General features: G+C 41.6%; 1 protein-coding gene across 4 annotated transcripts in view; it reads right to left on the bottom strand.

The window, feature by feature from the left end:
- Nucleotides 1–7,847, bottom strand: part of SOX6 (SRY-box transcription factor 6) — a 626,712-nt gene extending 618,865 nt beyond the window's left edge. For 2 of the 4 annotated variants that reach the window (XM_040495726.1, XM_040495729.1), the window contains exon 1: nt 7,668–7,847. The gene's annotated coding sequence lies outside the window, so the exon portion shown is untranslated. Of the gene's footprint in view, nt 1–2,070; nt 2,372–2,883; nt 3,957–7,667 lie in introns of those variants that run through there. The other 2 variants (XM_040495727.1, XM_040495728.1) reach the window with 2 other exon arrangements.
- Nucleotides 7,848–22,327: the final 14,480 nt, after the last annotated feature.

The raw sequence follows: 22,327 nt of genomic DNA, 5'->3' as shown, positions 1-22,327 counted from the left end.
GGAGTGCGCGCCGGGGTCAAGCGCCCGGGACAGGGACGTCACCCGAGCGCCCCATTGACAGTGCAGCGGGAGGTCCGGAGCCCAGCCCAGTTTGCCGCAGCGACGGCTTCGGGCCATCTCGAGACCGAAACTTCAAGCATGGCCCTCAAAGGAGGTCACACACAGAGAAGAAGCCGGGGACAGCCCATCTCGCTAACAGCCCAGCCCCGCCAGCACAGTCGAAGACTTATTTTTAGTGCCCAAATAGGGGCAGCATTCAATATCTGGCAATTCATACCAACAAACCTTTTCAAACTTGCACAGCCTAAGAGAGCTTAAATAAAACTCAAAACATGCCGGCAACAACCACCTTTTATCTGCTCGGAACACACCAATTCTTTTTATCTGAAAGCTCCGCGGAGCGCCCGGGAAACGGAGCTAATCTAGCCTCCCCAGCCGCGGGCCGCTCCTCCTGGAGCCGGAACACAAGCCCAGCAGCCTTCGCACAAGCCCCTTCCCTTCTCTGACGGGCCCTTTAAGGGAGAAGCAAGAAAGCAGCTCCCCCGGGAGCGACCAGGCTCGGTCTGGACCCCGGGCGGGTGGCAGCACCGCCCCTGGGCCTGGGCCGAGCCCCAGAGCGGCGGATCTCGGCCGGTCGGCGGGCGGCAGGGGCCCGGGCAGGGAGCCGAGGAGGACGGAGGGCGCCGGCTGGGCTCAGGGACGCGGGGTGGGAGAGCGCGGGGCGGGGAAGGTACGCGCCGGCGACCGTGCGCCGGGCCCGCGGACTCCCAGGCCGAGCCCGCGCGGGGCAAGGCTGGGCGGCCGCTCACACACGCCCCCCGCCAGCCCCGCACTTCTGCCCTAGCGTCCGGAGCAAAGAGGACCACAGATTAGCACTTGGTTTCAGACTGTCTTGGAGTTCGGTTTGTTTATTCCTAAAAAGATCATAAAAAGTCACGTCCAAAAATGGGGGAGGGGGAGGAAGGGCGAGAGCCGAGAGAAGTGGAGGCGACTCGCGCAGGGTCCCGAGAAAGTTACGGCAGAGAGGCGGTGGGATGAGGGTGGGAGAAGGGAGCGACCGGGTTTTCTAGCGACCCGGGTTTTCTTTATGAACTCCTCGCGCTAAACTTCACCCCGTAAGAGAGCGCTGCGGAGATCCTCGACTCTCGCCCGCCCTCCGCCAGCGTCAAACCCACAAATAGTCAAAGTTTCCAAACCAAAATGGGGTGGGGAGGGGGGAGCGTTAAGAAACACAGAAACCCAGCGGGTCCTCCCGACCTCCCGCACCCCGACCGAGCCTGGCTAACACTGAAGCGCTCCGGAAAACTGCGGCGTCGCAGTCACACGGCGAATCAACACAACACTTTTCAAGAAAACAAAATATTCGCTGGGAAACTTACTTTGCATTTAGTCTCTATTCTTTGGGGGGATGCGGTTTAAGTCGGTTCGTAAAGGAAAGCTCGTTTTGTCCAGGTTGGATATTGTCTACTTATGGATCAGCCCTTGGGTGAGGGTTTATTTTAATTTATGGCTTATGCATTCTTTTAAGGTCGATTTACATGACCTCCGGCTACAACTAAGACAGCCGAGGAGGGCACTCCAGTCGTCAGTCGGCCAAACCCACAATTAAAACAGCCCTCCCCCTAGTCTTGGTGTGACTAGGACTCTCTCGGGGTAGGCTGGTCGCCTGTTTTTCTGTTTTCTCTCTCTCTCTTCTTTCTTCACTTCTCTTTTTTCCCCTCTTTCTTTCATTATGTCTTTCTTTTTTTAATATCACGAAATAAGATATGATATCAGTTTAAAACTTTCGGTATAACTTTCTCTAAACCCAAGCCTGCAGCGATAACCAGAACTACAGCGCTCACAAAGCCCTCAGGATGCTGCCCTCTTGTGGGCACAGAGGGCATTACCACCCAGCGATCCCCTCTGAACCCTCACAGAGCACACAGGCATTTGCTTACACACGCACAGAGAGAGAGAGAGAGGAGAGAGAGAGAGAGAAAGAGAGAGAGAGAGAGAGAGAGAACTACACACGCAGGCACACAAGCTTCCTCTATCACACAGTTGCGCAAACTTCAATGAAATACCTACCTCAAACTTCACGGAGACTTACAAATTCATTCTCTAAGCCACCTGACTTCTTTTTCATATCATTCCCAGTTACACAGATTAGAATATCTATACGGGGAGGCGGAGGAGAAGGAATAAGGTGGGCCGAAAGGGCGGACAGATTTCCGGACGAATACTTAGGATGGCGATAACAGCTTTCTGTTGTCAAAGGTTGCGTTGTCTGTCTCTCTCCCTTGCCCTTTTTGCCTTAGTGTCCTACGCACAGTTATCTACAGCTACAACATGTGTTTTCTCGGAGTGGATTTTGGGGGTGGGGGGGTGGCAAGAAAACCAGAAGCCCGCCACGCAGATGTGTCACCGCCTCCGGAACAAGGCACAACTCTCCGAGAGGGGGACGCATCCTGGGGATCCGCGCGTCCACCAGCGAGCGACAGTCGCTCGGGCCCCTTTCTCAGCCTCCACTCCCCCCCCTCTGCGTCGGCCCCGCGGAGCGCCCTCCTCCCGCTCCTCCTCCCCTCTCCCCTCCCCAGCCAAGTACGGAAACCCGCCCGGGCTGGGCAGCCGCCGCTCCGGCAACCCGCACCCTCACAGGGCTCCGCGCGCTCAGCTCTCGTCCCTCCGCCTGCCTTACCCCAGCCCCTCAGTCCCGGCTCAGGGAAACTAACCCCGGAGCGGCCCGGAAGGGCAGAAGCGGAAGGCACCGGGGGCCGGCGGCCCGGCCCGGGGTGCCTGCCCCCTGCCCCCTCCGGCTCCCCAACAGGTAGCTCACAAACGGGCCGCGCGCTCTCGCTCTGTCTCCCTCGCTCTCTAGTTAGCTCGCTCCGTCCCGGTTACCTGGGCGGGCTCCAGGATGGTACCGCACGGGAGGGCTCCTTGTGCGCTGCGCCGCGGGAGTAAATGGCATTAAAGAAAAAGGGAAAGATACAAATAAAAAAAAAAAATTAAGGAAGGGGACTCGATGCTAGGTCAATTAGCACAGCCCCGGGAGCAAGGGAGCAGAACCCCCCAGCGCCGCGGCCGGCGCAGCCCGTTAACTCAAGTCTGCGGGGGTGTCCCGCCCCGGGCGGGGGGAGCGTTGACCGGCAGAAGTTTGCCGCCGGGGTGCCAGGAGGTGCGCGCAGAGCGGGGTGACTAGGGGCTTCCCCCTTGAAACAAGTGAAGGCGATGGTTAGTGCTGTCAATCTTGGCAATCAGTGTGAGCGGCCATGTCGTAAGTATTCAAAGCATTTCCCGTCGTGCAACATCAGAAAGTGAGTGGCCAGGGCATTGATCTGAGCGAGGGAGAGGAGGCAGGGCTCCCCTCCCAGACAACACAGGCAAGATGAGACAAGAGGCGAGGGAGGCAGCGAGCCAGGCAGGGAAGCTGGGAGGGAGGGGGAGGGCCGGAGGAAGAAGAAGGAGGGGAGAGCGAGAGGCAAAGGCAAGAGAGAACCGGAGAGAGAGGGCAGAGATCGGCGAGAGCAGAGGTTGGAATTGGAGAAGGCGCCTGGGAAGCAACTACTGGGAGAGAATTGGAAGGGAACAATGAAGCGAGTTGGGGTCAGAGGGGAAATGGGGACAAGTATTGGGTGGGAAAGAGACAGGCTGAGGAAGGCGTAAAGGACCTAAGGAGCACTATTAGGGCTGGGGCTGCTGGGAGGAGGAGTCAAGAGGAAGGCGAGCTGCAGTGGGGCAAAGGTAGACAACTGCAGAGGAAGAAAGAAGCAAACTGAACAGGAGGAAGGAAAGTGGGAGAGGGAAATGGAGGGCTGGTAATTTGTGTTTTGAAAAAGTTATGTGACAGTGGAGGAATGGGCTGAATATTAACAAGTACTGAGATGTAGAAGTGGACCACAAAAGTGAGTCACAGGAGATACAGAGAAGAGGAAGGACAGGGGCTGAAACAGACCAGGAAGAGGGAAAGATGGGTGAATATTAGGATGAATACTAAGAAGAATGAAAGAAAATGAAAAAGAGGAGTGGTCAAGAGAGTTTAAAAGAAGAGATGCAGGCACCAGAAATAAGGAAAACACACCATTTAGAAGGACCTCAGTCAATGGGGGAAGAGAAATTTATTTCAAGAGGAGGAGGAGGAATTGAAAGAAAACAAGAAAAGGCAAGTGGCATTGGGAGATCCTTAATATCTGTAGGTGGAAATGTTCCGCAGGCCATGTGGATTATGAGTTTATGGATTAAAATGATCAGTAAAAACATGTACAAACTACCAAAAAAAAACTATACCTTTACAACAATAAATAAAATAATTCCACACTTATTATATGGGTATGTTTGTGTTACATGGAATTGGGTGGGTGATATATGTGTATCACCTCAACTTTGTAGAGGAAAAGATTTGAAGATACAATTTCAAGAGGGGTAGCTTGGAAGTTGTAGAAGAAGAAGAAAGTGTCTGTCACCCTGGGCGGCATGTAGAAATGCACAAGTCAGATGTAGGAAATTATATTAATAAAAGTCCCCCCCCCAAAAAAAAAACACATAAAGATTCTCTTTGATGCATGTATAGGATAGATAAGATTTGCAAGGGCACAGAATGGCCTAAAGGAGCAGAGACTTGGAACTTTATCTTAGTACACACAAGCTGAGCGACCGAGAGGGGAGGGAATACTCCTGGTGTCAGGTAGTAGAGATGCAGTTTAAAACAGATGAGAAAACCGGCTCTGACAACAGCAGACACAGAGCTAACTAGAGTCAGCGTGTACCACATGAGGCTGGCCTGCCTTAACCTAGGCCTCAAAAATAGACTAGATTTCAGAAACTGAGGTCAGTGGAGAGTCAAAATTACATCAAGGTTAAAAGCTTAAAGAGAGGTTCTGATGTACCTGCAGCATAACTACTGCAGAGATTTGTGGAGGAAAAGTCTTTACTATGCAGAAACTGATAGGACATGGCCATGTCGAGACATTTCATAAACAGGGACTTTGTGAAAGAAGATGTGAACTAGGATGATGGGTCGGGAATTATGACTAAGAAATTCAGAAAATTCATGGCAATCTAAAGTTGCCAAGACTTTGGACAAGACTTCCCACAGATTAAGTGATAAAAGTGATAAAGGGGAGAAAGCCTTGCCTTGATCACATTTACTGTAAAGAAAATGGAGAGAGTGAGCAAGCACAAAGTATAGAACAAGCTGAGATGTCAGTCATATATGGGCTTCTTAAAGTGTATTTTACATTTGGTTTCATAGGAATTCCAGACAAGAGAGGAAAAAGAAACCAGGGTGTGGATGAACATCTTGGATTAGTGGGGCAGAAGGAATAGCCAGATGCTTCTACCCCAATAGGAAATAGGATGTTTGAGGATTGGGAGCTTGGGGACTGTAAGTTTAAAATGACTTGATGACTGTAGGCTGAGAAGACAGCTAGTCCCCCAACAAGAAATCTTGTGTCCCCACCACCCACAGCAACTTTCAGCACTGGAAAGGCTGCCCCCTGGGGCCAGAGCCTAGAGGCCCTCAAAGAGAACGCCTGGTATGCCTGGTACCTGGAAGGCCAGTTCCTTCCACCCCAGGCTTCCAGAACTACCAGGTGTGCCCCTTGACCTCCAAGGCCCAAGGGACAAACCCAGACCAGCGTTCCTAGCCTAGACTTGGGCCAAATCTTTTCTGGGGTTTGTTTTTAGTTGGGGGTTTGTAAGTGTGAGAAGCCAGGCCCGCGCTGGGTTCCAGAGCCTCGTGCTCTTCAGCCGCCTGTCCCAGAACTCAACCATAGGGCAAAAGAAAAAAAAAAAAAAAACTCTCCAAAGCTTGAAGAGGTCAAAATCGAACGACCTGTCCTAAATGCCTGCAGAGTTTGGGCAGAGAGCTAAGGGGGTAGTTTCAGTCCCAAAGCCTGAATCCTCACGGAAGAGTCACCGGGAGAGGTGAAACATCTGGGACGGAACCGCTGGGCTGCCACTGGGTTCCTCGGAATTGCTGCGACAAGTCTGGCTTTTCAAGCACCAGCTCATCCATCTCTTTGAATCACACGGCATTAGGGATCTGGGGGGTAAAGGGGACCCCACCAACCAGATGCAGGCCGCTGGCAGGAGACTAAAAGAGGGGAAAGGCGACATTATCAAGATCTCTGGAGTCCAAGGCCCTAATACTGGGCCGCGGTGGACCTTCCGGTTTGGAGCGGCAGGAACTCTCTTTAGATTTTATCTAATAAACTGATACCAAAATAGATTGATAAGGCGGAACCCCGGAGCTGGTCACAACACTGATCCCTAAAGTTAAGAAACTAAAGTTTGGGGTCTCGATACTGCACTTCAGGCTGTACACGGGATGACACGTGGCCCTGGAGGCGGGGGTGCACCCTAAGGGTTCTCTTTCAAGCCTAGGGCACGACTGTACAGCGCAAGGGACGAAGCGGAGAGCGCTGCAGCGGACTGAAGTGCCGGGCTCTCCACCTGGTCCGCACTGGCCTGAGGGCTCCGAGAAGTCCCACAGGCAGCGGAGGACACCCAGGCACCTTACCGCCAGATCCAGGCGCACTCAAGCTCACTTGCCCTGGGGGTCCGAGTGCCGCGCGGCGCGAGAACCCTGGGCGCTGAGATGGGAGAACCAGGAAGGGAAGGAGGGGCGAACGCGTGGGGGCTAACTTACCTGTCGCAGCTGTCGCTGCCTCCGTGCTGTCCCGGTGTCCCTGCGCACAGCAACCAGCAAAGGCAACTCGGCTTTGCTAAGTTTGGCCTCGCACCTCCAGAGAAGAGGCGCGAACCCGCAAAGGAAAGGCGCGCGCAGTTCCTGGAGAAAGGTCCGCCTGAACTTGGGAAGGGCAACGCAATGAATTCTGCCAAAGAAGTTAATATTTAAAGCACCCACGCAAAAATCATAACGACTGTTAAAACCTCGAATTCTCCCTGTGAAGTCTCCTTACACCGGCCGGGCGAACGATTCAGATCTACATCTTAAGGTCGCTAACTTCTTTCAGGAAGGGCTTTATAGCTACTGTATAAACAGGACAAATATAAATGTCTTTACTTCCAAAACACGGGGAATGAGAACTTTTACTGAAACGAAGAATAAGTGAAAGAGTATAAAAAGCCAAAAGGAAGAAGTTGAAAACTTTAATTACAGCACGGAGAAAAGTTTTCGCAATTGTTTTCCTTAAACAGGGATAACAAACATACCAGCACTTCAGTAGCCCACCGCACTTCATTTAAGTTTGGTGTAACCAAATAACCCAAACTCCCAAATAACAGTGCCCTTGGGACTCTACCTCAAAGAGGTCAGAACTCGTGTTTCAACAACAAAAAGCCAAAAACAAACTGTGAATAATGCTCTGTGTTCTTTAAGACGTCATTTTGCAAAAGGACAAGGCATTGTCCCTGGACTTTAAATGGCTAGACAATAACATTAAATTTCATTTGAATCTGCGCGTCATCCTGTTGGGAAGACCACAGCGGTGGCGACAGTAGCAGCAGCACCGCCACAAAGGAGGTGGGAAAAGTGGTAAAAATGCATGAACTTTTTTCAAAGAAAAATAAAGATAAATCAAAAATAAGTTTTACAGACATGTTCTTCCTGGCTTAGGAAAGTTAATTTCTAAATGTGCTTCTGCTGTCTAAGGTGCAAAGCCGAGCGAGGGGAGTGCGTGGCTGGAATCTGCATGCTGATAAGAGAAGGCTGATGTACTTACAGTGACAGAGGGCAGGCTGCGGGAGAAAAGCTGTTTGTGTTAGCCTGCGAGTTACCCAGGGCTGCAGTGAGAGCAGAAGGGAGGAGTGGGAGTGCCAGTCTGCGTACACCTTCACCGCGTCTCATTACATCTGCCAGCCTCTCTCTCCCTCTCTCTTTCATTTCCACATTCCCTTTGTTCCTGAAAAAAAAATCTACACGTCACATCAGAGTCCCCAGATGCAGTCTACACCAAAGAAAAAAAAATGAATAATTCAATCAAACTGTGCATAGTCTCTAAGGCAATAAATCTATTGCACTTAAAGAAACGAAGGGTAATTACCACCATGGAATTAGAATAAGGCCAAAGACCCGAGATGTCGTTGAGTCTCTGGGTAAACTCCCCGGTCAAATAAAGTTTCATTTATTTAATCCTTTTGACATCTCAGATGGAAAGTCAAAGAAAGATTTTTAACTTATTTTAGAAGGATATTCACTTCTTTTTAAACACATTTTAAAAGGGGGGGGTTGGGGGGAGAGAAAAAGCCTAGGGCATACTACCCTTCTCAAAAGGCTCCAGAGGCAGCAGCATAGACCGGGCACAGACACAAACCAAGACAATGTGTCCGTGGAGCCCGTCCAGGGTCCATTCCTCCCCCCCCCTCCTCCCACACTCACACTCCACCCTCCTCCACTCCCCTCTAATCAGACGAGGATCACCCTCCACTCTCACCCACCACCGCAGCGCAGCAAGAGGGCAGCTGGAATCTGGGAACCTTACCTGCAGCACCAAGACCTAAGAGAAATCGCGCTTCCCTGCCACCAACACCCCATGCCAGCCCCATGCACCCCTCCCTCCAAAGTCCCATAACCATCTACTTCTTCCATCTGCCTAAGCGAAACTGTAAACGGGATTTTCCCCCCACGATAGAATGGAAGCTCTGTACTGTACCGACTTCTGGATTTGCCCTGGGTTGAGTTTAGGGAATGTCTGGAAAGGAAAAAAAAGGGGGGGGGGGGAGAAGGGGGGTAGCTCAAGCCTTGTCCAAGTTAGTCAGAAGGCTGTGTTAGGCAGGAAAGAGGCTACGGGAGAAACAGCTGGAATGCAGACTTGCTATGGATATCTCAGTTCTAGGAACCGTGTCCTTTCGTCCCGGAGGTAAGACTGTGTGACTGTCGCACGTTTATTCTTTCGCTGTCGGTGCCTCTCTTCCCCACTCCTAAGGACCCCTCCCACTCGGATCAGCGGGCATGCACCCCAGAGAAGGGCATAGCACGACGAAGGGTTTTTATTTTCCAGGTCTTTCTACTCATAAATTGTGGGTGTCATTGAAATGAAATTAGCAAATCTTCTACCGTTGGCTGCAGCGACCAAACCCTCTGTCCCCCTGCGAGTTGAGCGCTGATCTCGGCATCTCCCGCTGCAGAGCGTTCCTGCAGCGCCAGACGGCCGAGTCGCCTGGCCTGAAGGCTCAGGTGATGCCGAGGAGACTCGCGGCGTCCCAAACGGGTTCCGCTGAGGGTTTGCACCCCATCACCACCTCCCACTGCCCCCGCGCGCGCAGACGCACGCACACACAGACACACACAGAGATACACACACATTCTGACAATCTGGCCGAACTCCTCATTTATACTCAAGTCCCTTTAACCGTCAATTCAGCCCGCTTGAGAGCAGCGGGAAAACTAGGATGATACGTGGTTGAACTGCGAGGGTGCCAACCTCCCCGGGTTGTCCGAGCTCTGTTTACGTGCCTAAGTCGCCACCTTCAGGTAGAGCGAAAGACTGCGCCGGGCTCCCCGCTCGTCTAGACAAACCCAGCAGCCTTGGCTACAGCTGGGACCGCTTGAAAGGGAAGCGACCGGAGGGCCCGCGAGTAGACCCGCTGAGGGAGGCAAGGCCTGCTCTCCGAGACCGGGCTGAGAAGAGTGAGGCTAAACTGCACGCTCGCTAAAACCAATAGCCGAAAACCGAGCAAAGGCTTACTCTCCCAGCAAAGTACAAAGCTCCAGGCCAAAGACTCTGCAGCTCCAAGACAGGCGCTGCTGTCCCGAAACTTCAAGCACTAACTCCCAGGCCAGTGACGAGGGGTGGAGGCAGCCTCGGAGAGGCGAAGCATCCGCTCCAGTCATGGCTGAGGACCGAGCTCCCTCTTTCAGTGACCTCGACTCAACTTGGACACCGCACTCCCCGGGGCTCCTGTCCCGCTTATTCCGTACCCACCGGGCAGAAGACAAAGGGACTCCGGGAGCGGCCAGACCCAAGGTCACTAGAGGCGGGCTCCCCGACAAGAACTGTACGCCTGAGAGGGACGCTCAGGCAACGCAGTCGCCTTTGCTTGCAGAGCTGGACACTTAGCTCTATAGTCGCCCATTTCTCAGAAAATCAGTCCTTCTGATTGTCTCACAATGGATTCGGTAAAATAATGATTGTTAATTATTTCAGCGATTTTTAACTTTCCCACCCCTACTTCTACTGAATCCCTTTACCACCACTGTTCTTCCTGTATTCGTACCTTACATTTCAAAGATACCGGGCTTAGGTATCCCCTACCTAATCCTGAAATAACTTGTCGTTGTTCTTTGTTATGCCTGGACACTGCCTTCAAGGCTTGGGATGTCTGCAAAGCCACTCTAAGTCCATCCTCCTCGATGAAATGTGCCCCAAGGGTCCCTTGGTCTTCCCTGCTACTTGGGTGCATAGACATTCTTTAAATGCAATGCTTTATCAAAGGAGAGGAACAAAAATTTTATTTATCTCAAGAAAAAGAACAGTCAGGAACTATCTTGTGTTATATGAGGCCATAAATCACTCATTACTGATTTCAGCTGAGGCCTTCAGTATTTCGGTCGGCATAATAATAATAATAATAATTAATGAAATAAATTAAATTTTAAAGAAAGAACCACAGCTACCCAGTGCTAATCATGGACAACAGAAATGTCTTTTCAAAGAGAGAAGTAACACGCCCCCAAGCCAGACGCCCATTCCCTGGTTTCATGCCACAGCCTAGCAAATTAACATTAGATCGCTCCTCCACTCATGTAGAAAGCTGAGTGTTATTGAATACAGTACTGAATTTTCCCAGGGAATCCCAATTATAGAAACACCTGTGCTAAGTAATGCTATTCTAATCCACTATGAAAACCTTAAGTATGTAATAGCCCTCAAATCATCTCATTTCTTAGTTGCAGTGGGGTGGGCCAACCTCATGGAAGAACATTAGACTTGTATAATGCCCCCAGAGCCTTATCTCAGAGGGGACTTGGTTTTACCATACATAATCCTGGCAGTTCATCTTCTCTTAAGTGAAAGGCATATAAACGTGAAGCCTAATGTAACTGGCAGAAACTAAGCCTGGGTAGAAACCTCATTTAAAGAAAAACCAAAGGCCAGTGACTACAAAACTGGAATACATGGCACCTGTGCAGTCAGGCACCCATTCCATGATCTTTAAATCAAAATGCTAACAACATGGAAGAAGTTGTCACTGTTTGGTATATATGCTTCACTTTACTATAAATAGAATATCAATGGCAAAAGATAATGAAATAAAACCACCATAAGAAAGAATGCGGTAGAAACCAGAAAATATAAACCTCTACCAATTTCCCCCCCAAATACATATCAGACCTAATATTTTTAAATGCCAGACCTAATGTTTTTAAAATGCTTTCTGAAAGAAAATTATGTATTAAAGTACTGATTGTTTTATAGCTTAAGGCTGACAACACTAATGCCACTAAAAGATCCAAATGAAAAGTGAAATTTTTATCAGTCATCCAAATGTTTGTCTTACAATGAACATAAAATTATTTTTCTAACTAAAGATGATGTAAATAAATACATAGGTAAGTATGAATGTCACAAAAACCACAGAAGGAAAAATATGATAAAGAATTATAGGATAATTCAACCACAGAAATAACCCTTATTCACTAAAATTCAAAGTATCTGTCCCAATAGCATCCTTCTAAGATATCATGTTACCTTTCCATCATTAAGTAATATTTTTAAAGCACGTGCATTCCTACATATGTGCTTCTCTGTTTAAAGAAATACCTCTTCACAGATCTGAGGTTTACAATTCACTAAGATGATTACCATTCCATTCAGTATACACCTTAGCCACACTAGAAACATTTGATAAATCATACAGTCCCATTTCAATGCCTAATAAAAGACAAGCAAGGGACACAAAAATAATGGTGTAAAACTGCTCGTTGATAAATAGCAAACACCAAAACAATAATCTCCTAATATTACTAGTCTTTAAAGGTTTGATAATTTACCTCAGCAACTATAGTCTTTATGTATCATTATGTTAGCATTGTTTTAAAAAACTGAATTTAACTAAGTTCTCTCATTTTAAAATTTGTTACTTAAGTTCTTTCCTCCAAATCCCAGATTGCTATTTTTAAATTTTCTAAATAGAGGATTTCTTTTGTGTGTGTGTTTTTAAATATCACAATTATGTGGAAGACGTTTGCTTGTTCTGCACATTTTTATTCACATTTAAATATTTATTCAGTGCCTATATGTGCAAAGCAAATAATTAAAAGTGTGTATTTTAAGGATCTATCCTTTTCACTTTTATGATTCAATAAATATTAATTAAATTTTCACATATACTGAAATTCAATTAATATACTGAAAAATATTTTTTACCAAATATGCCAGCAGAAGTATTCTGTTCAATACAAGTATATTTGATAATTACATATGATATTAATTCATTTTATGTGGCATATACTGTTTAAATTACCTCAGATATTTTTATTAAGCAACAAACTATAGACATTTCTAAAAGTTTTTCTGACTTATCAAAGTGTACAAATAAAAAACAGCTTTATTTAACAACAATCTATAGTTACAATCCAATTCCAAATAACATATTTTATGTATTTTACTCTTAAATCAGTTGTAAAAGAAACTGAAAACCATATCCTCAAATCAGTCTTTAATGTAATTGCTATGCCAAATTATTCTATAACTTGCTGGTTTTATTTCTCCAATATATATCATAATCATATATATCAGATAAAGCTATTATCAACCTAAAGTCAAACAAACAAATGAACGCTAAAAAACAAGTCAGTGTTCCAAGTATCTGGATGTTTGCAATTATTTAAATAACTCATTGGATTTTACTGAATTTTTACGTTTTCAGCAGGATGTTTTGCATTAGGTTTGAATATTTTCTTTTTAATGGGGGAGGGGGAAAGACAGCAACACTGAGAATCTGCAGCAATGATTATCCTTATGCTAATTCATGTCTGTTTAAGGCAATAGTAAATGAAAAGCTTCACTTATTCACACTTAAAGTTCTAGAATAGTAGGTTCCTGGAGAAAATATTTCAAGAGCTCAATACAGAAACCTCTTTTAATTGTACACAATATGTTATCAATCTACTTTCAAAGTTGATGGAGTTTAGTACTAAGCTGAATATTAAGCAAATAAGTGTTAACTATGTTCACTAGAATTAGCATATTTCAGATTATAGTTTATAAATTTTTAAGAGCATCAGCATCATGATATGGTTGCCATAGAAACTGCAACAATATGTCATTTCAATTAATTTTATATGCAGTGATAAGGCCTAGTTCTACATCACTTCAATACAAGTTTGAAAAGCAAAGACTGAAAAGCGATATAAATAGCAAATAGTGAGTTTCTAATTGATACCAGTTTAGAAACTAATAAAGTACAAGCCTTTTAAAAAGAAAAATACACAATGCATTCTAATTGCGTGAAAGTACAGAAATTTAATAAAGGTCAGAAAATGTTTTAAAATAAGTACATTCTGAAAAAAAAGTTTTCACTAACAATCAACTACTTGACTTCTCTTAGTATTCCATACTTTAGTCACTTAGGTTTATTTATAAGTAACACAAATTATTAGTTATCACATATTATTTAATTATTAAACTATGGATGCTTTCTCTGTTCTTTAGGGATAGGTGCATTTGCTTTTACATTATAAAGTCAAAACAACTGGTGCCAAATTTTAATATTTTTTAAGTAATTATTGCAACAGATCCTTTTCACTTAGAAGGAAGCACAATGAATTATTGAGAGAAAACTTCTTAGCATGTCACTGCCAGAAATATTCCATTGACATTAATGGCTCAATTATTGGAACAGAAAAAGCTTATGAAAATAAAGCATGTATTTCCTAAAGAAAAAGTATGGCAAAAGATTTGGAGCTCTTAATTAATGTTCTCTGGCTAACAAAAACCTTTTCATTATATTTTCTATCATTGCACATTCTGATATGGAATATGCCCAAGAAAACTCTGAAAATGATTAGAAAAGGCAAATTATATTTAAGTCTATGTTTATCATGCAGCTTTTTTAGGTATAATGTAGCCTGTATTGCTAATAATTTCAGTTAATTACTACAAAGCAATGTCCTCAAAATATCTATAAAAATATTATAACACTAGAAGTATTTTTTAGAAAAATAAATGAAGACCGCATGTATGTATTTTCTAATGATAAAGAAACAATCTAAAGAAGAAAAGATAAACATACACAACTTATTCTCTGATAGGATTAAGAAGATTCCAAAGAAGCATTTAAATCCCCAGTTTTCCTGACAATTAACAATGAAAAACAGATGTTTACAAAGCTATTTCATATGCTGTCTTAAAAGACGACAAAAGATGGTTTGTGGATAGTTAAGAAGGAACAGCCAGATAACTGCTTGCCGAGTGTATATTTAAAAAGCATTTTCATTGGCTCAGTTATTGTTAATAGTGAAAGAAAACACTTTGTGATGCACATACTGTATGACTGTGACTATAGAAAACTGCCATCATAAAGTCCTCAAAAACTCTTAAGATGTAATTTACAAAGATAATAATAACACAGAATTATTTCACTTCTCTGAATGCTACACATTTGCATACCAGGACTATGTACAATATACTCATAATACACATTCATAATAACAAGGACTTCTTAACACTATAACTACAGCATAAGATCTGTGCATTAGACAATTCATCCTACCAAGTTTTACTTATTGGTGTGAAAGTGTTAGTCTGAGTAAGGCAGGTGTTAGCTGTCCACACAACTGAAGACCAACACATTAACTACTACATCACCATTGTGAGAAAATACAGTGATAAAACGGAAAATCATGTGATCCTGCAAGGCAATAACAATATTATCTAGTAGTATCTATCTAGCATTATATTGGAAAATGTCAAATGAATATTTTTAAGGTTGTATGTCATAATTATGGACCTAGGTTTCAAAAAAACTTAAAATATAACTAATGTTTAATTGTTTTCGCTATTATTTCCTGAACCAAGCACCATGCTAGGCACCTTAAAAATATTTAATTTTTTAAGTATCTGGACATTTTTACTTTCTGGAAATATATCTTCATAGTGAATCTTCTTCATGAAGCATTAATCTCCTGCCTACATCACAGTATCTGTGTATTTGGTATCCACTACAGATACTAGATAAGTAAATTCTGATTATTGTCCATGTTGTTTCTTGTTCTTATTCAGCAGATAATAAATAGATCCTTAAAAATAACAAATATAGTATGCCTACATGGGTTACTTACTAAATTTACTCCTGACATTTTCTTTTTTTTTTTTTTTAAGTTTAGTCATTTATTTTGAGAGAGAGAGAGTGTGTGTGTAAGTGGGGGAGAGGCAGTGAGAGAGAGAGAGAGAGAGAGAGAGAGAGAATCCCAAGCAACCTCCACACCAGCATTGTGGAGCCCAACACAGGGCTAGAATTCACAAATCAGGAGATCATGACCTGAGCCGTAGTTGGATGCTTAACCAACTGAGCCACCCAGGAGCCCCATGACATTTTCTGTATTAGTCAAAATGGAAAAGATACTTTTGAAACAGAGTGGAGACAGGTACAATATTGCCATAGGTACAATGTGTACCTGGATTGGCACAAACTGAGCAAAAATATCTAATTATGAAACATTCTTGAATATATTAAAACATTTACATTTTTTAAACCAAAATTTTGCTTAACATATGAAAAACGACAGAAGATAATTACTTGTCCTTACAACTGTATGAAATATTCAATAAGCCATAAGCATTTATTTATATGAATATTATTATTGAAATTGAATGTATTTTACTGTGAAGCTTCAATTATCTCCCAGATTATAATAAAGTATGAAATATATTCATGTATTTTACTTCATTCAATTAAAAATTTTTTAATGTAAATTAATTATTTACATGAACATTACAATTTATATTAGAAGCATGACATTTAAACACAGGGAATAAAGAAACTACATTACACCAGCAACATTTTGGTCTTGATATTATATTAGTTAAAAGACTGCTGGGGCACATGGGAGGCTCAATCCATTGAACATCTAACTTCAGCTCAGGTCATGATCACTCACAGTTTGTGAGTTCGAGCCCCCCATCAGGCTCGCTCCTGTCAGCGAGGAGCCTGATTCAGATCCTCTGTCCCCCTCTCTGTCAGCCCTTCCCTGCTGGCACTCTCTCCTCAAAAGAAATAAACATTAAAAAAAAAAAAAAGACTGTTAAAATCACCAACAGACTTCTAATTTAATATAGTATAGTATAAAATGTGAGCTTTCTCATTCTGCTTTTATCCATGTGTCTATATTTGGAAAAGTGTGCAATCTAAATTTTCTATGAACAGTTTTTCATCTTAGAAACTTAAATAAAATATATTCTACAATTAGCAAACTTGGTTTTGGTCTCTTTGTAATTAGTATTTCACACAGTGATGCATATAACAGCTAATATTCTGCTGCTCTATAGTTACACAAGGAGTGTTCATATACTACTTAGTTATTTTGTGGTGTCCTTAAGTAAACTAAAAATCCCAAAATGAGAGAACTAAGAACAATTTACCCAAGCTACATCTAAATGTGTAAAGCATGGGTGCTAAGAAGAGTCAGAAAAGAATAACAGTATCTGGTTTCCTTAAGCATATAGTTCTCTCATTCATCACAAGTTATTCCAGCAGATGCACTGAAAGATGCATAAGATACATTGAAATGAATAGTCATTCAAATGTCACAAAAGGCAAATACAACCTAGAAGCAGTGGAAGTAATATCTCACTTTCCCAGAAAGTATAGTGATGTACAAAAAGGTGACCTAGAGTATCAGATTATTTTAATATTAGTCTTGTTCTCATTGACTATATATATTTAGACTACCCTAAACTAGAGTTCAGCATACAGTTTAATAAATCAGCTTCTAAAATAATTTATACATAACTGCAGAATTTTTCAGATTGCCAAGTTTCAGATGGCCAATTTTTTTCAGATGTGCCCTTTCATACATCTATTAATAATCTTGTATTCTAAGTCATTTCTACTTCCAAGGCACTACTTCTACATTCACTAGTCATTATCTATTGTCTTCTTGTTTTAGCAAGTGCATGTTTAATTCTTGTTTTCAATTTATATGTTATCTAGTTAATATTCAGTGCAATATTGGTTTCAGAAGTATAATTCAGGGCCACCTGGGGGACTCAGATGGTTACGCATCCAACTTCAGCTCAGGTCATGATCTCATGGTTCATGAGTTCCAGTCCTACATCAGGCTCTGTGCTGGCAGCTTGGAGCCTGGAGCCTACTTCAGATTGTGTTATCCTCTCTGTCTGCTCCTCCCCTGCTCTCTCTCTCTCTCTCTCTCTCTCTCTCTCTCTCTCTCTCTCTCTTTCTCTCTCTCTCTCTCTCTCAAAACTAAATAAACATTAAAATTATTTTAAAGAAGAAGAATTCAGTGTTTCACCACTTACATACAACACCTAGTGCTCATCATGACAACTGTCCTTCTTAATAAGCATCACCTATCTAGCCCATCTCCCATCCACCTCCCTCCACAACCCTCACTTTGTTCTTGATCATTAAGAGTCTCTTGTGGTTTGTGTCCCTTTCTTCTCTTTCCCCATCCTCTTCCCATATGTTCATCTGTTTTGTTTCTTAAATTCCCACATACGAGTGACATCCAGATGGCTAACAGACACATGAAAAGATGCTCAACATCACCCATCATTAGGGAAGTACAAATCAAAACCATGATGAGATACCACCTCACACCTGTCAGAATGGCTAAAATTAATAACACAAGAAACAACAGGTGTTGGCAAGGATGTGGAGAAAGGGGAACTGTCTTGCGCTGCTGGGGGAATGCAAACTGTACGGTACAGCTACTCTGGAGAACAGTATGGAGGTTCCTCAGAAAACTAAAAATAGAACTACCCTATGACCCAGCAATTGCACCATTAGGTATTTACCTAAAGTGAATGTTTAATTCCTATATGTCATCTCTCCCATCTTCCCAATATAACTATATAACAACTCGTGGCTAAATTAAGTCAGTGCTTACATCATCACACAAAGTAAATTTTGTACATGGCTAAGTCAATACATGTCATAAATACATGTCATTTATTTCATAACTTCTTTGTTTTTCCTTATCGAAAGCCTCACATATAATAATCTACTAGTTTTTTTGTGAGCTTATCATCACTTTTCCCACAAGTTTTCGCCCATCAGTATTATTTTCCAAATTGTCAAATAAATCACCTTTCAGCTCAAATTCAAACTGACTGCTCTCCGTGCCTTTGCATAATTCTCACTCTGGTCTTTGTCTTTATATTTTCTTGTGTTGCCTCCCGTATCTTCCTCATCTTACTGGAGCACATTCTCTGGTAGCTTCTTTAACAAAAAAGTTGTATGAAGAGTAAATTTCAGGGACGCCTGGGTGACTCAGTTAAGTGTCAGTTAAGTGTCAGTTAAGTCAGTTAAGTTAAGTGTCAGACTTTGGCTCAGGTCATGATCTCACCACTTATGAGTTCAAGCTCCATGTCAGGCTCTGTGCTGACAGCTTGGATCCTGGAGCCTGCTTCAGTTTCTGTGTCTCCATCTCTCTCTGCCCCTCCCCCTCTCTCTCTCTCTCTCTCTCTCTCTCTCTCTCTCTCTCTCTCTCTCTCGTGCATGCGCACTTTCAAAAATAAACATTAAAAAAAATCAGTAAATTTCTGTTGTTAATACATCTGACAAGTTATCTATCTCTCATGACATTCAGTTGATAGTTTGGTTAGGTATAAAATTCTAGGCTGAAATCTTTTCTCTCAAAATTTTGTGTTCCATTATGCTCTAAATGTCAGTGTTGACATTGAGATGTCTGCTTCCTAATCTGACATGACCTACTTTTGTTTTTTTTCTCTGGAAGCTTTTGGAATCCCTGTCCCTATTGTTTTAAAATTTTACAAAAATGCACTTGGTGTAGATATTTTTTCATTCATTGTCTTGGATACATGGATGTTCTTCTAATCTGAAAATTCATGTCTTCAGTTCTGGACACTTTCTTATATTTTTCCTTTTTCTACCCTATTCTATTTCCTATTCTTCTTTTCTGGAATGCCTATTGTTGGAATGTTGAAGCTTCTAAAATGATTCTCTAAAATTCTTACTTCTTTACTTTCCATCTCTTTAATTTTATTTGATTTTCTTGGTGCTTACAAGTTTTCTTCCCCTAATAAAAGAACAGAGTTTCGTAAAGAAAAGATCTTTCATCTCTGCACCTCCCAGCTTCCTATTTTTAAATGTGACTGTGATGTCTAGAGTAGCAAGACCTGTCTTACAATCATAAAACAATACATACCAAGATGAAAAGATAACTCAAAAATTCAAAATCAACTAGAACTGGTCCTGACACATAGCAAGTACTCCATAAGTACTTGTAAAATGAATAAATGTTCAATGAATAATGCAAGTGGTAGGGCAGAAGTATAGAAAGAGTCTAAGACTTTAATAGCATCACTATACTGCTCTAACAGCCCTAAACTTTCAAACTCTAGACTTCTTTTCACATGAAATAAATAACTGTTTTCATTAACTGCATTTCAATAACTATTTTGCAAGCCAAAAACATTCCTTACTAATATGGACCTATAATAAGTATTCACTTAGTGGTAGATAGTATTAGCCTTATTCTAAATGTCATATCTCATTTAGGTATACTATTATCCTCATTCTTTATGTCTGATAATTAAAATTTTTATAATAATTGCAGCTTTCTTCTCTGAGTTCTCCACATCCCTCTAAAGTTGTAGAGCCTGGAACTGGGTACTATTTCTAGAAAAAGATGTATCTGTGCTTTCACAGAATGTCACAAAGGGAAGATCTGGTCACTGATTTTTTTCGTACACTATTCTTATTTATGCTTAATCACACCTGCTTGGTTTTTTGGGTTTTTTTTTTATTTTTTTAATATGAAATTTATTGTCAAATTGGTTTCCATACAACACCCAGTGCTCATCCCAACAGGGGCCCTCCTCAATGCCCATTATCTACTTTCCCCTCCCTCCCACTCCCCATCAACCTACTTGTTTTGTTTAACAACTAAGTCACTTACTTTGTTTACTATATTCTAATCTCTGGATTATTTTCCTTTGCAAGTTTATTGTATTAATTTTTTAAAAAAATAAGTATTACAATATTCATTATAACTGGTGTAACTGGTGGGATAATACTGATATATATATATACATATATATATGTATATATATATATATGTATGTATATATCAAAAGAGTGAAAAATCAGCCATCAAAAAGAGTGAAATCTTGCCATTTGCAATGAGGTGGATGAAGCTAGAGTGTATTATACTAAGCAAATAAGTCAGTCAGAGAAAGACAAATACCATATGATTTCACTCACATGTAGAATTTAAGAAACAAAACAGATGAACATATGGGAGGAAAAGAGAAACAGAGAGAGAGAAGCAAACCATACGAGATTCTTAACTACAGAGAATAAACTGAGGGTTGATGGAGGAGGGTAGATGGATAGAAGATGGGCTAAATGGGTGATAGGTATTAAGGAGGGGACTGGTGGTGAGCACTGGTTGTTACATGTAAGTGATGAATCACTAAACTCTACACCTAAAACCAATTTTACCATATATGTTAACTAACTAGAATTTAAATAAAAACTTGGGAAAAAAAGAATAAAAAAAGTAAAACTTTTTGGAGATGTTATGACTATGTACTTTTACAAGCTTAAGAAATCTACCCATCATGAGAACTAATAAATAAATTTAACAAGGTCACAGCATATAAGGTTAGTATTTTTAAAAATTAGTGAATGCACATATATCAGGAACAACAATTGGAAAATGAGGTTAATACCAACCATGCTTGTTAAATTTCTTCAACTTATAGTTTCATAATTTCTAAACTTTTTGCTATGCTTTTTTTGATCTCTTTGGACATCATAAACATACTCACTTTAAAGCCTTTATCAGACTCTTACAAACTCGATTTACATATAACACATTTCTATTTCAATTATAAATTTTTGTTGATTTCAGATGTCTGCCTTAAATTGTTTTTTCATATGTTTTTGATTTTAGCTTTTAAGTTTATGTAAAAATTTTAATTTTGTGTACTTCTCTCTCTTTACTCCCCTCTCATTTAATATATTTGTAATTACATCCATCTAATCCCTCAGTTTCCAATTCAGATCCAGATCATGCTACAGTGACTTGGGGTCCTTGCCATATAATGATAAAGGGGATATTGATTAAGCTATGACTTATGGCAGCAAGAGGTAGCAAATGCTATATCTTCCTGTCATTTGATTCCCATAATCAGCTCTTGTGAAATTTCACAGTTCTTTACATATTCTTTATATTTTTAAAATATTAGTGTTTATTAATTTCACATGTGCAAAATAATCTTCTTCCAATTTATTCATTCTCTTACTATTGAACTTTGAGAGTTTCTTATATGTTCTGAATACAAGTCCTTTAGCACCACAGAGTTTTGGAAATATTTCACCAAATCTCTCCCTTGCCTTTCCTCTCTTTACAGTGTCTTTAGGAGAGCTAAAGTTTTTAACTGGATGAATTCCAATTTATTTTATGGACTGTGTAGTTGTGTCATATCTAAAAAATATTTGGCTAAGCAGCAGTTATAAAAAAAATTAAATTAAATAAAAAAACAAAGCATAAGAGACCCTTAAAAACTGAGAACTGAGGGTTGATGGGGGGTGGGAGGGAGGGGAGGGTAGGTGAAGGGTATTGAAGAGGGCATCTTTTGGAATGAGCACTGGGTGTTGTATGGAAACTGATTTGACAATAAATTTCATATATTAAAAAATAATAATAATAATAAAATAGCAGTTATAAAAAAATAAAATAAAATAAAATAAAATAAAATAAAATAAAATAAAATAAAATAAAATAAAATAAAAATATTTGGCTAAACAGAGCTCACAAAAAATTCCCCATTTTCTTGTAAAAATGTAATAATTTTAAGCTTTACACTTAGGTCTTTGATCCACTTTGAGTTAATTTTTGTATATGGAATATTGTTCAAGGTTCTTTTTTTGTTGTTTTTTCTCTCCCTGCCCAACACCCACTTATTCAATTCCTCCAGCACCATTTTTTAAGACTTTTTCCTTTGAATTGTCTCTACTCCTTCATTGAAAGTCAACTGCTGTATATATTTAGGTCTATTTCTAGACTCTCTATTCTGTTCCGTTGGTGTATGTGTCTATCCTGAATATCACAATGTGTTGAATACTATAGCTTTAGTGTAAATCCTCCAAATCTATTCCTCTTTTCCGCCATTCTAGTTTCTTCTCTTTTCCATATAAATGTTAGAATCAGCTTGTTAATTTCTACAAA

The sequence above is a fragment of the Herpailurus yagouaroundi genome, unplaced genomic scaffold, assembly GCF_014898765.1.
Source record: "Herpailurus yagouaroundi ecotype Mexico unplaced genomic scaffold, PumYag 187, whole genome shotgun sequence".
Taxonomy (NCBI): Eukaryota; Metazoa; Chordata; class Mammalia; order Carnivora; family Felidae; genus Herpailurus; species Herpailurus yagouaroundi.
The sequence above is the reverse complement of the archived record's forward strand: the minus strand, read 5'-3'. Positions and strand labels throughout refer to the sequence as shown.